The sequence below is a fragment of the Apostichopus japonicus genome, chromosome 3 (assembly GCF_037975245.1).
Source record: "Apostichopus japonicus isolate 1M-3 chromosome 3, ASM3797524v1, whole genome shotgun sequence".
In the NCBI taxonomy this organism is placed as follows: domain Eukaryota; kingdom Metazoa; phylum Echinodermata; class Holothuroidea; order Aspidochirotida; family Stichopodidae; genus Apostichopus; species Apostichopus japonicus.
The window spans coordinates 14,900,218-14,910,384 of record NC_092563.1 but is presented as its reverse complement, the minus strand read 5'-3'; the positions used below and the strand labels follow the sequence as shown (position 1 = coordinate 14,910,384).

At 38.4% G+C, this 10,167-nt stretch overlaps 1 long non-coding RNA gene across 2 annotated transcripts; it reads left to right on the top strand.

Annotated features, from left to right (window-relative positions):
• The first annotated feature begins 5,162 nt into the window (after positions 1 to 5,162).
• LOC139958463 (uncharacterized) lies at positions 5,163 to 9,930 on the top strand. Of its 2 annotated transcripts, XR_011789795.1 has the most exons (3): positions 5,163 to 6,247; positions 7,049 to 7,263; positions 9,189 to 9,930. It is a non-coding gene; the product is annotated as an uncharacterized lncRNA (long non-coding RNA). The 2 variants fall into 2 exon arrangements; XR_011789788.1 differs by lacking the exon at positions 9,189 to 9,930 and having other exon boundaries at positions 5,163 to 5,599; positions 7,049 to 7,256.
• Positions 9,931 to 10,167: the final 237 nt, after the last annotated feature.

The window sequence follows — 10,167 nt, the reverse complement described above, 5'->3', positions numbered from 1 at the left end:
ATTTCTGTTCTGCTTTATCTGATAAAAACTAAAATTCGAAGGAAGAAGCCGTCACTCGAAAAGTTCAACATTTTCTTGAACTCTTAAAAATATAGGGCACATTCCAAAACTCTTTAAAGAGGATACATCTACTTTATTCCTACCTTCGATTTTCTTATATTATATAACTCTTATATCTGATATTTAATGGAATCTTTTTTGTCTTTGGTTCTATTAGTGCAGATGATTTGCTAGCTCAGCAAACTCAAATTTCCAAGGGCTCTTTCATTGTCCGAGGGCAAAAATACTTTATATTGATGATTATTTAATCCATATTTGAACTTTTTTTCATATTATCATAACATAAAAATTATGATATCACGTAGAGCGATTGACCCGAGGTACCTTAGCTTGCCGGGATCAAAAGAAAGAAAAAATCTGCTTCTTTGTGGTCATAACTTTTTGTTTGAACTAATTTTAGCACGGAGCTAAGGATTTTAGTCTCTTCGCTTTCTTGCAGGTGTATATATTTAACCGAGATAGGATCTAATGAATTTCAGGTTCAACGACTCTTTACATAAGCATCAGTGTTCTATACTACCATGCATACAAGTGCATCATTAAATAAGTGACTGATTATATTTACGCCGATGACGTGTATGTGATAATTGGTGTCGGTTGGGGGTGGGGTGTTGGTGGGGGGAGGGTTAGTGGGGGTTGAAGGGTATTTAAGGCGCTTTTAAAGGGACATTCAAGTGATACTGAGACAATATGATAAACGTAGATCGTTAAAACAATACTCTCTCGATTTCAGTTGTAACCTCATTTCTCTTTCATATGGTTTATTGAAAGTAAACTATTTTAATAGGGCCTTCCTTGCTTCCGGAAGTTGATCACAGCAGGGGGTCTGTTGTCATCATGACAGATGTTCTTCAAAGGCCGTGTTTAAATATTTATTGTATATTATTGTATTTATGTCTATAACTTTACCTCATGTGTGATAGGCCTATTGCTAGTATGTACATTCAGTTGTCAATGTTATCTGCATTTAAAATTCCATGAGATATGCAAGTTGTTTGTCAAAACTTTTATTTTGCTCAGTGAGTGATTAAATATTAATTATTAAACATGAGTAAAGAAAAACAGAGACATTTCTCGGCAGAATTACCTTCACGACATCAATAACTCGTCCTCGGCTGTTGCCAGATTCACTCATACTAATTTCACCAAACTTGACAAATTTCTTCACGATATAGAATGCTATTAGAATGTAAGTTGTATGTATGTGTATATGTATGTATGTATGTTTTTTAGATTCTCCTGCAAGCAAGAACTCGCGAAGAAGCCCCATTGGCTTATCAAAGCCGCAAGCTGACCGAAGTCAGTCTCTTAGATTCATATTTAACGTTCATGATTATGAATGAATTGTCAATTGTCAACAACTCTGTAACTGGACGACATACATTAATCTTGGAGTGACTCGAACTCGGGACCTACCGTAATGATTGAAAGGCACCGGCGTTAACCATTGAACTTTGATCTACCGTTTGATCTACAAGTTTGATCTACATTAATCGCAACTCTGTAAAATTATGAACTACTGCCATCCGTAAATGTGAAAATGTGGCTGCAAGCTGTTTCTTCTAAGTATATGTTGCGTAACACACAGTAGAAAAACTCTACATTGCGTACGTTAAAATACTATAAATGCAACATAACGTTCGATGAAGGTATTGCGTTTCTATTGCTCAGAATGCTATGGCGAATAAAATTATGTAAGGATAGAAAAAGTCGTACCCCCCCCCCCCCTCATGTCTACAATACTTGACTTCAAATAATGTGATGTATTCTACCCAGAGGCAGTGGGAGTGAGTTAAATGGAAGGGGGGGGGGTGCAACTTCGAAGGGCAGCGGGAAATGTTATTTGAGGAAGGAAATCGTCAAAAGGTCACCGTCAATACTGTACATTCTGTTCGACATATTCCACCATTTGCATTTTTTTCAACCAAGCAGCACTTTTAGATTACTTAACTTTTTCCCCAACAAAATGGCACTTTTCATACAGTTTTCTCTTTTTCTTTCAGTATTTTCATTCCTACATGATCTCCATGGAGACTCGGCCGTGAATCAAATATGACACTTGACGACGTACTATGTACCCATTCCACGAAATCTCGTACGTGATCTCCGGCGCGTGAGGTGTGCACCTTTCGCGTAGAAGATCTTCGATAATATAAACCCATTATTTATTCATATTCATCAACACAAATTTAACTGCAGTTGTCCGTGTACCTACCACCCTATATCTGGTGTTACAGCCTGCAGCGGGTTGAACGTTCTTCCGTGAGAGTTGAAGCATGGAGCTATAAACAGATAGCTCCATATAGTTGAAGTATACACGGTGCTGAACTCACATGTTTCTACTGGATTTAATTATAATGTAAGCATACAACGGTATTCGATATCAGCTCAATTTGTTATGCACGTTTTTATCTCATATTAAAGGTTCATCGATAGTGAAAATATCAAAGCTCTTAACAAAATAATATACAACAAAGAGAAACAAACAAACAAACAAACATATGAAACGAATGAGAGAAAAAGGCGCTGTGTAAATTAATAGGCGGAATTAATAGAAAAATAGTAAACTAAGACAAGAAAGGAACAGGTTTACTTCAAACTATAAACTTAACCCCGATAGCTTAAAATGGCAACGTCACGAGTAACTTATAACAGTGACATAAAGGCCGATAAACACGATGCGGTGCATGTTCTTTATACGCAATACTAAAGTAGTCCGTGTATCACTCCATCTGTTGAAGAGTATAGCCTGTTTATATAACGTTCTTCACAAGAGCGTTATACTGAAGATTTAACAGAAGAGAATAATGTCCATCTTTGAACATCGGCAAACTTCCTTCACTGCACCCCCTCCCCCCCCCCCCCTTCTCTCTCTCCACATCTATCTCCACCTCTCTCCACATCTCTCTCTGTGAGTTAGCAAATCCGTTTAATCTTTTCGGTCAATGCCCCTCGACAGTTTCCAGATTTACTTTGGGAATTAGTAGAATTTTTGTGACTTTGACAAGGTGAAACGATCAATAACGACTCTCGTGTTTCACTGTTATGAATGTAGATTCACATTAAGGCAGGAAAGACAACCCTGGCTCGTTCTTGCTGTATAACTTGTTTTTCTTACAGGAGGGAAATCACCGTCTAATCTCTGCAACAGTCTCGTGCAACGTTTCGCCTACACTGTAACCGTATCGCTTAATCTAACAAAAAACCTGAGAGCACGCCGGAGAATTTTTAGGTATCCAGACTCTTCATGCTTGGAGCAGCACGTTATAGCGTCTCAGCCTTACACGTGACATCGCGGTGAATCCCATTGATTTGATTACATAAACTATACGTGCATTTTGAGGATTCTTCGCCATAAAATCATTATTTGAAATCTCCACGAACTGCTGAGTATAAGGTATCGTTCCAACCGGAACGTGACATGTTTCTCTTAATCCAAAACGATTGTTACAAACAATAACCGAGCATTTTGTCTAACTGGAAAGTTGGTTAAGCTACAGTCTGTGCAGCTGTGTACATAACCGCTCTTCCCCCCCCCCCCTTCACCTCTCCTTCACTCTCTTCTCATTTCCGCCCCTTCGTGTCTCCTTCCCACCCCTTCCCCTCCCACTTCACGTCTATTTTCACTTTGTTATTGTTTGTGGTTAAACGAAATGCCCAGTGCGTATTGGTCAATACCTTATTTTGAGAGTATGGCCGTCCGCATGGCATTGGAGTGAGTTGGGGCGGGCGGGTAGTTGCTCGCCTGGGAAAACCAAAAATACACCAAAAGCCCCGCAGTCAACATTTTTATTTTGGACCATTTTACTACTCGTTAACCGTTTAATTGGGTTTCAATGTCAACCGGATAACAGGTTAATTCTTTGATTGTTAACCCATTATAATGAAAAACCCGAAGTTAGCTTGTCCCATTTAAGATATTCTATTTTTTTCGCATTCTTCCGGACGTCTATAACTAAGTAGCATGGTATTCAAACTGGGAGTCGCGATCCATTTTATGGTCGCCTAAAAATTTTGGAGGGTCGACAAAACATTTCAGAAAAAAAAATTGCCGATATATTTTCGGAATAGAGTGGGAAGTCTTTAACATAAATTACTTGAAAAGTTACAAAATATACTACCATTTTGTCAAATAAAAAAAATGACATACCCCTTCCCCTCCTCCCCCATGCCACAACACCTACCGCTGGAGGGGCCCCAAGAGGATGTAGGTGATTAGTGGGGTTACTAAGGGGGAAAATAGTTTGAATACCAGGAATTAAGTGCAACTTCGCTGTGCAGTTTTATTTAGTTTTTTTTATGTCAAATCTGTGTAATGATCTTCATCCTTTGCAGTTTTTAGAGAGAACGGTTACCTATTCCATATTGAATAATACCCACGCAATGATCAAAAGAAAACATCACTTTTCAGCGGGGAAATAAACTTTTGCATTCATATTTACTATATTTTTTAATCTGGCAAAAACTAACAGATGACACGACAGAAAGTGAACTTTTGTCTTTCTCGAGGGCATTAGAAGATAAAAGAATTTTCCTTCAAGTTAAAAAAACCCAAACCAATTAGTGAAGCAGCTATATACTGTCCATATATCTGTCCTCTGTACTCTTATCCAAGAGTTCATCTTATATACATTCAGTTTTCATCTTGAGATGATCTTTTTCTTTCAGAGGGATGCAAATCTTGTCGTATCCTCAATTTACAACACTACCTTTTATTTATAAGAAGACGAATTAGGGAGGAAAAATCTACCCTGTTTCTTCTCGTCATCTTGGTATGACATTTCGAGAGCAGGAGTATCGGGTAACATTAATTTAATTTGATCCAGTTATAATATATTTCCATGGTTTGGGATTTTCATCAACGGTATAGGCGATCCAGTCGACATCTAATCATAACAATCCGTCTAGACTTACAGTACATTCTTTTTATGGTTTTGAATTAAAACACAGAATTGTGTAAAAGATTTTCATAACAGTATATACATATGTGGACCAACACTATAAACAAACCCTCGCGAGAATGTACGGTGATTGCTTCTTTTTTTCACCGTGTTATAGATTTATTATTATACATGGAATATACATATATATTATATCTCACACTGAAAAAATAAACTAGTCAATATTGCCACGGACTAACGTTAAATTAGTCTGTAACGTTAGTCAATGCACACGGACTAGCAAAAATCTTCGTTTCATCGCTGCTTCTTAGTTAGTTTACACTGACTAAGGAAAATATAATCGCAGCTTAGTCGGTGGCGACGGACTAAGGTATTTTAACCCATGGACTAAGAACGATACGGACACCCGATTTACGCCATAATCGTAGCTTAGTCGGTGTCGACAGACTAATGTATTTTAACCCAATTCGATTCACTTCAATTTGGAAACCGACAGGCAACGGCAGCTTGCTGGGCTTGGCATAGTTTCATACGATCACTCTAAGCAACTTTCAACCGTAAATCACCCAAGAAGGTCTTTAGAAGAATGGAGGTATTAACTGCATCATCGGCCTACCTGTTATTCCTTTAATTTGAAGGTAAAATTAAAGTTAATTGTTAGGCCACTGGCACTAGTACTGTATTATGGTTAGTGTAACGCTACCGTTGTCACGTTGGCGTTTCGCAATACACAAGTGCAATGACAGTGAGTAGCCTATAGGCTTCTACTGGGTACTGCAGTGCATTCTCAACACTAAAGTGTGCATCCTAAACACCAATTAACAATGTGTTATGTGTGTATTGGGCTAGATTGAACAGTGGCACATAATCTTCTTATTTATTCCCAAACAAATGCTGGAACTATAAGGCTCAATAGTTTATTTGAAGTCTACACTCATTTGGTAAAGATTTCCTGTAATTTCCCATGTGAATCTAAATGGGTAGGCTTTGTGATATTGAATAAGCAAGGCTAGACCTTCAAACGTACAGTCACAGTAGGCTGAACAAATTATGTTGGCTAGTCAACGGTATTATATGTTGCGAGCAGTCAGGATGCACGCTTCAGTTCTATTTAACCTTTTCATTTATCATTTTTTAGTATTTAATTTCCGGTCACGCCCAGGAAACAATTGCGACATTCCTTCACGGTCGACTTGCTTACTGTAAGAAGTATTAACCGTTTTTTCTCAGGAAAGCTTGATAGTCTGAAGTTATTATAACATGTGCTTTTAGTATACTGCCAAAGAGTAAGTTGTTGTATTTGCATTGATATTTTATGTAGAAGTAACGGAAAATTGAGTATGTTTAGTTTGGTCTAATTGCACGTTTTTTTTTTTTCTGTCCAATGTAGTGCAGGGTTCACTTGCGCGAATTCAAATTATTCTGTTTATGTATATGTATATGCATCGATTCTTTGATTATGATGTTTTTTTGACATTTATTTGTAATTCAAGCATATCTGTTTAGTAGCAAAGTTTAAAGGTTAAGATTAATTAGTTTTCTCTTTTTGATCCTAGATTGAATGAAACTCATTGGCGTAAATAATAGATCAAATGATACAGTTTAACGCAGTTGCTAAAACTCTGGGTATTCTCTAGTCTTCGCCGGTCCATTATATACTTTAGTACTACTAGTAAGACTATATCAAAACGACCGAAGACAAACTTAGTGTAACAAAGTACTGATTCTCCTCTAGCCTAGGTCTAAACAGGCTTGTTATGTGAGCAAGCAAAATAACAACTAAAAACGATTAGGCCTATAAATAAGTTGGCTCAGTGCATTTCTGTTTCTAAAATTTTATATTTTTAAAGATCATAAAAACACAAAGATTTAGCCCATGTTTTATTATCTCTGTATTCTGGGCATTTGATTCTGGTTGCAATGGTGATGACACTCTCGTTCAAATTTTCAGCTTTATACAGTCTGCTTCAAACTTTGGGAGTGTTTTTTGAGACTATAGTGGAAGCAAATCTCACATAACTTTGTGGTGACAACTTTATTTATTTTTTTTTTCAAATGATGAATACTTTGCTGTTTCTTTCTTCCAGCAGGAATTGAAAAGCCAAATATCTAAGTCAAGGGTGAGCTTTCCTGTGATGTACGACACCAGTGTGGAGGCAACAACAGAAGAGGAGAACTGTGTTATATATGGCTTAAAGACATGTTTTAAGATGATATATTGGTACCCTTCGCAGAACAAAAGAGTTTATCCAAGAGTCCAAAAAGCAAAGGAACAAGTACCATAGAGAAAAAAGATGGAAGAGTGAGTTTAACTATTGTACCCAACTGTTTAATGATATTTAAGATACTTTTCATAACCTGTTTTAAAAAAAAAACCAGTCTAGTATATCATTTACGTGCAAGCTTCATAAGTTTGGTCAAATTTTCACTGATCTGTAGAGCGGGAGTCCAGAGGGTTTGGTTAGCTGGGAAGGTAACCAATTGCCTGGTATATCACAATGTTCACAATGCATTCCTGTATATGAAACCTGATGACTGGCAAACCGACTGTGGTGGATGTGGCTGGGAGAGCAATTTTAAAAGTCACCTAATAGCTAACCTAGAGCAGCTTTCATGGTAACCACATCAAAGTAAGAACAATGTGTCAGGTATGGCCCCAAGAGCAACAAATGGCCATTGCCAGTAATCATTGGTGGTGGGGTACCCCTGCCAGTGATCTATAATTGACCCCTCACGGCTGACCTAGGTCAGCTCATGAGGTAACCACTTGAAACCTACTGGAAAATGTTGGTTAGGACTTCAGATACAAGGGATGGGCATTGCCAGTAATTTTTATTGGTGGGGTACCCCTGCTAGTAGACCCCCAATATGCCCATCCCCTCATTGACCTAGGTGAGCTCATGATTTGACCAGTTGAAACCTACAGGAGAATGATAGGTATCACTTCATATGTAAGGATGGGCATTTCCAGTATTTTATATTGGTGGGCCACCACTGCCAGAGTCCGCCCATCCCTTACATATAGAATCCTGTCAATAATTTCCAGTAGTTTTCAACTGGTTAAATCATGAGCTGACCTAGATCAATGAGGGGGGGGGGGCTTTTTGGGGGTCTACTGGCAGGGGTACCCCACTAATATAAATTACTGGAAATGCCCATCCCTTACATATATATAGAGTCCTGCCAATCATTTTACAGTAGTTTTCAACTGGTTACCTCATGAGCTAATCTAGGTCAATGGGGGATGGGCATTTTGAGGGTCTACTGACAGGGTTACCCCACCAATGTAAATGACTGGAAATGCCCATCCCTTACATATGAAGTGATACCTATCATTTTCCAGTAATTTTTCAACTGGTTATCTCATGAGCTGACCTAAGTCAATGAGGGAATGGGCATTTTGGGGGTCTACTGGCAGGGGTATCCCCCCCCCCCAATATAAATTACTGGAAATTCCCATCCCTTACATATGAAGTGATACCATTTTCCAGTAGTTTTCAACTGGTTACATCATGAGCTCATCTAGGTCAATGGGGGATGGGCATTTTGGGGGTCTACTGGCAGGGGTACCCCACCAATAAAAATTACTGGCAATGCCCATCAGTTGTATCTGAAGCCCTAACCAACATTTTCCAGTAGGTTTCAAGTGGTTACCTCATGAGCTGACCTAGGTCAGCCGTGAGGGGTCAATTATAGATCACTGGCAGGGGTACCCCACCACCAATAATTACTGGCAATGGCCATTTGTTGCTCTTGGGGCCATACCTGACATATTGTACTTACTTTGATGTGTTACCATGAAAACTGATCTAGGTTAGCTATCAGGTGACTTTAAAATTGCTCTCCCAGCCACACCCACCACAGTCGGTTTGCCAGTCGTCTGGTTTCATATACAGGAATGCACTGTGAACATTGTGATGTACAAGGCAATTGGTTACCTTCCCAGCTAACCAAACCCTCTGGGATCCCGGTCTATTGGGATCATTATTAACATGATTAACATAATTATTAAGCTTTGAGAAATAACTTGGTGTTATGCTGTGCAAAGCTAATAATAATTTGGTAAAGCTGCTATTCCTGGCTTATAATTTGAGGGACCTAGATTTAAATGTATACCTCCCAATATGTTATAAAATTTTAATGTAAATGTATGTTTATGATAATGTGAGTTATCATGTGCTATATCTGTATCTGTGCTTACACGTATATCATATTTTCTGTTCACAGGTCAATAATGGTGCAGATTTTGGCTTCCTGAAGACAAGTGGGAGGCCATTTGTAGTTAAGAGAAACACTCTTTGTTCGTGAAGACTTAACTGGTGTCGATTTGGGGTACCACTTTAAAACGAAAGTCATGAGGAACCCTTGCCCAAGACTCAACTTTGCATTATTGTGCAGTGCTATACTTTTGCGATTCATGTTTGATCCATTAACTTGTCTTAACTTTGTTGGAAAAAAATCAGATTTTCAGATTTTATTTACAGTGATTTCTTCTCTATCTGTCGAAAGTCAGCCTTTTGTAGACATCAGAAGTTTTATCAGAAATAAATACTGCCAACGTACACATTATTTGTGTTTCTTCTGCTCTCTTTTCTTTCAGTGATACTAGTCAGTGAAACTAGTCGGGTTTAATTCTTTCAGTGAATCTAGTCAGTGCAACTAGTCAGTCGATACCGACTAAGAAAGGTTAGTCGGGAGAGGCACCATCCTGACTAATGTAAAACCTGCTATAAACTAGTCGGTGGCTCATATAAATTAGTCGGTAAAGACCGACTAATGTCACCAACTAATGTAACTGACTAATAAACATTTACCGACTAAAAAATTGTTGATCGACTAAGCTGACGGACTAAGATGACCGACTAAGAAATCCAACTGACTAAGGAATAAATTAGTCGGTATAGCAACTAACTAAGGCTATGTTAGTCGGGAGAGGCACCAGATGGACTAACGTTTTGTTAGTCGGTGAACCAATTTAAGTTTTCAGTGCAAGACTGAAACATTAATAATCATTCTTTTAATCACACGAGCCTGCCAAAGGTCATAAATATCTTTAATAAACGTGTAAGATTAGAGAGTGAGCTAACTTGGTGAAATTCTATATTTTCTAGTAAAGCGTAGAACCAAGCAAATCAAGAGCGACACTTTCTAACTGAAATTAGTGCAAGCTAGACGTGGTGGGGAAAGCGGAGGGGTGGGGGTGGGG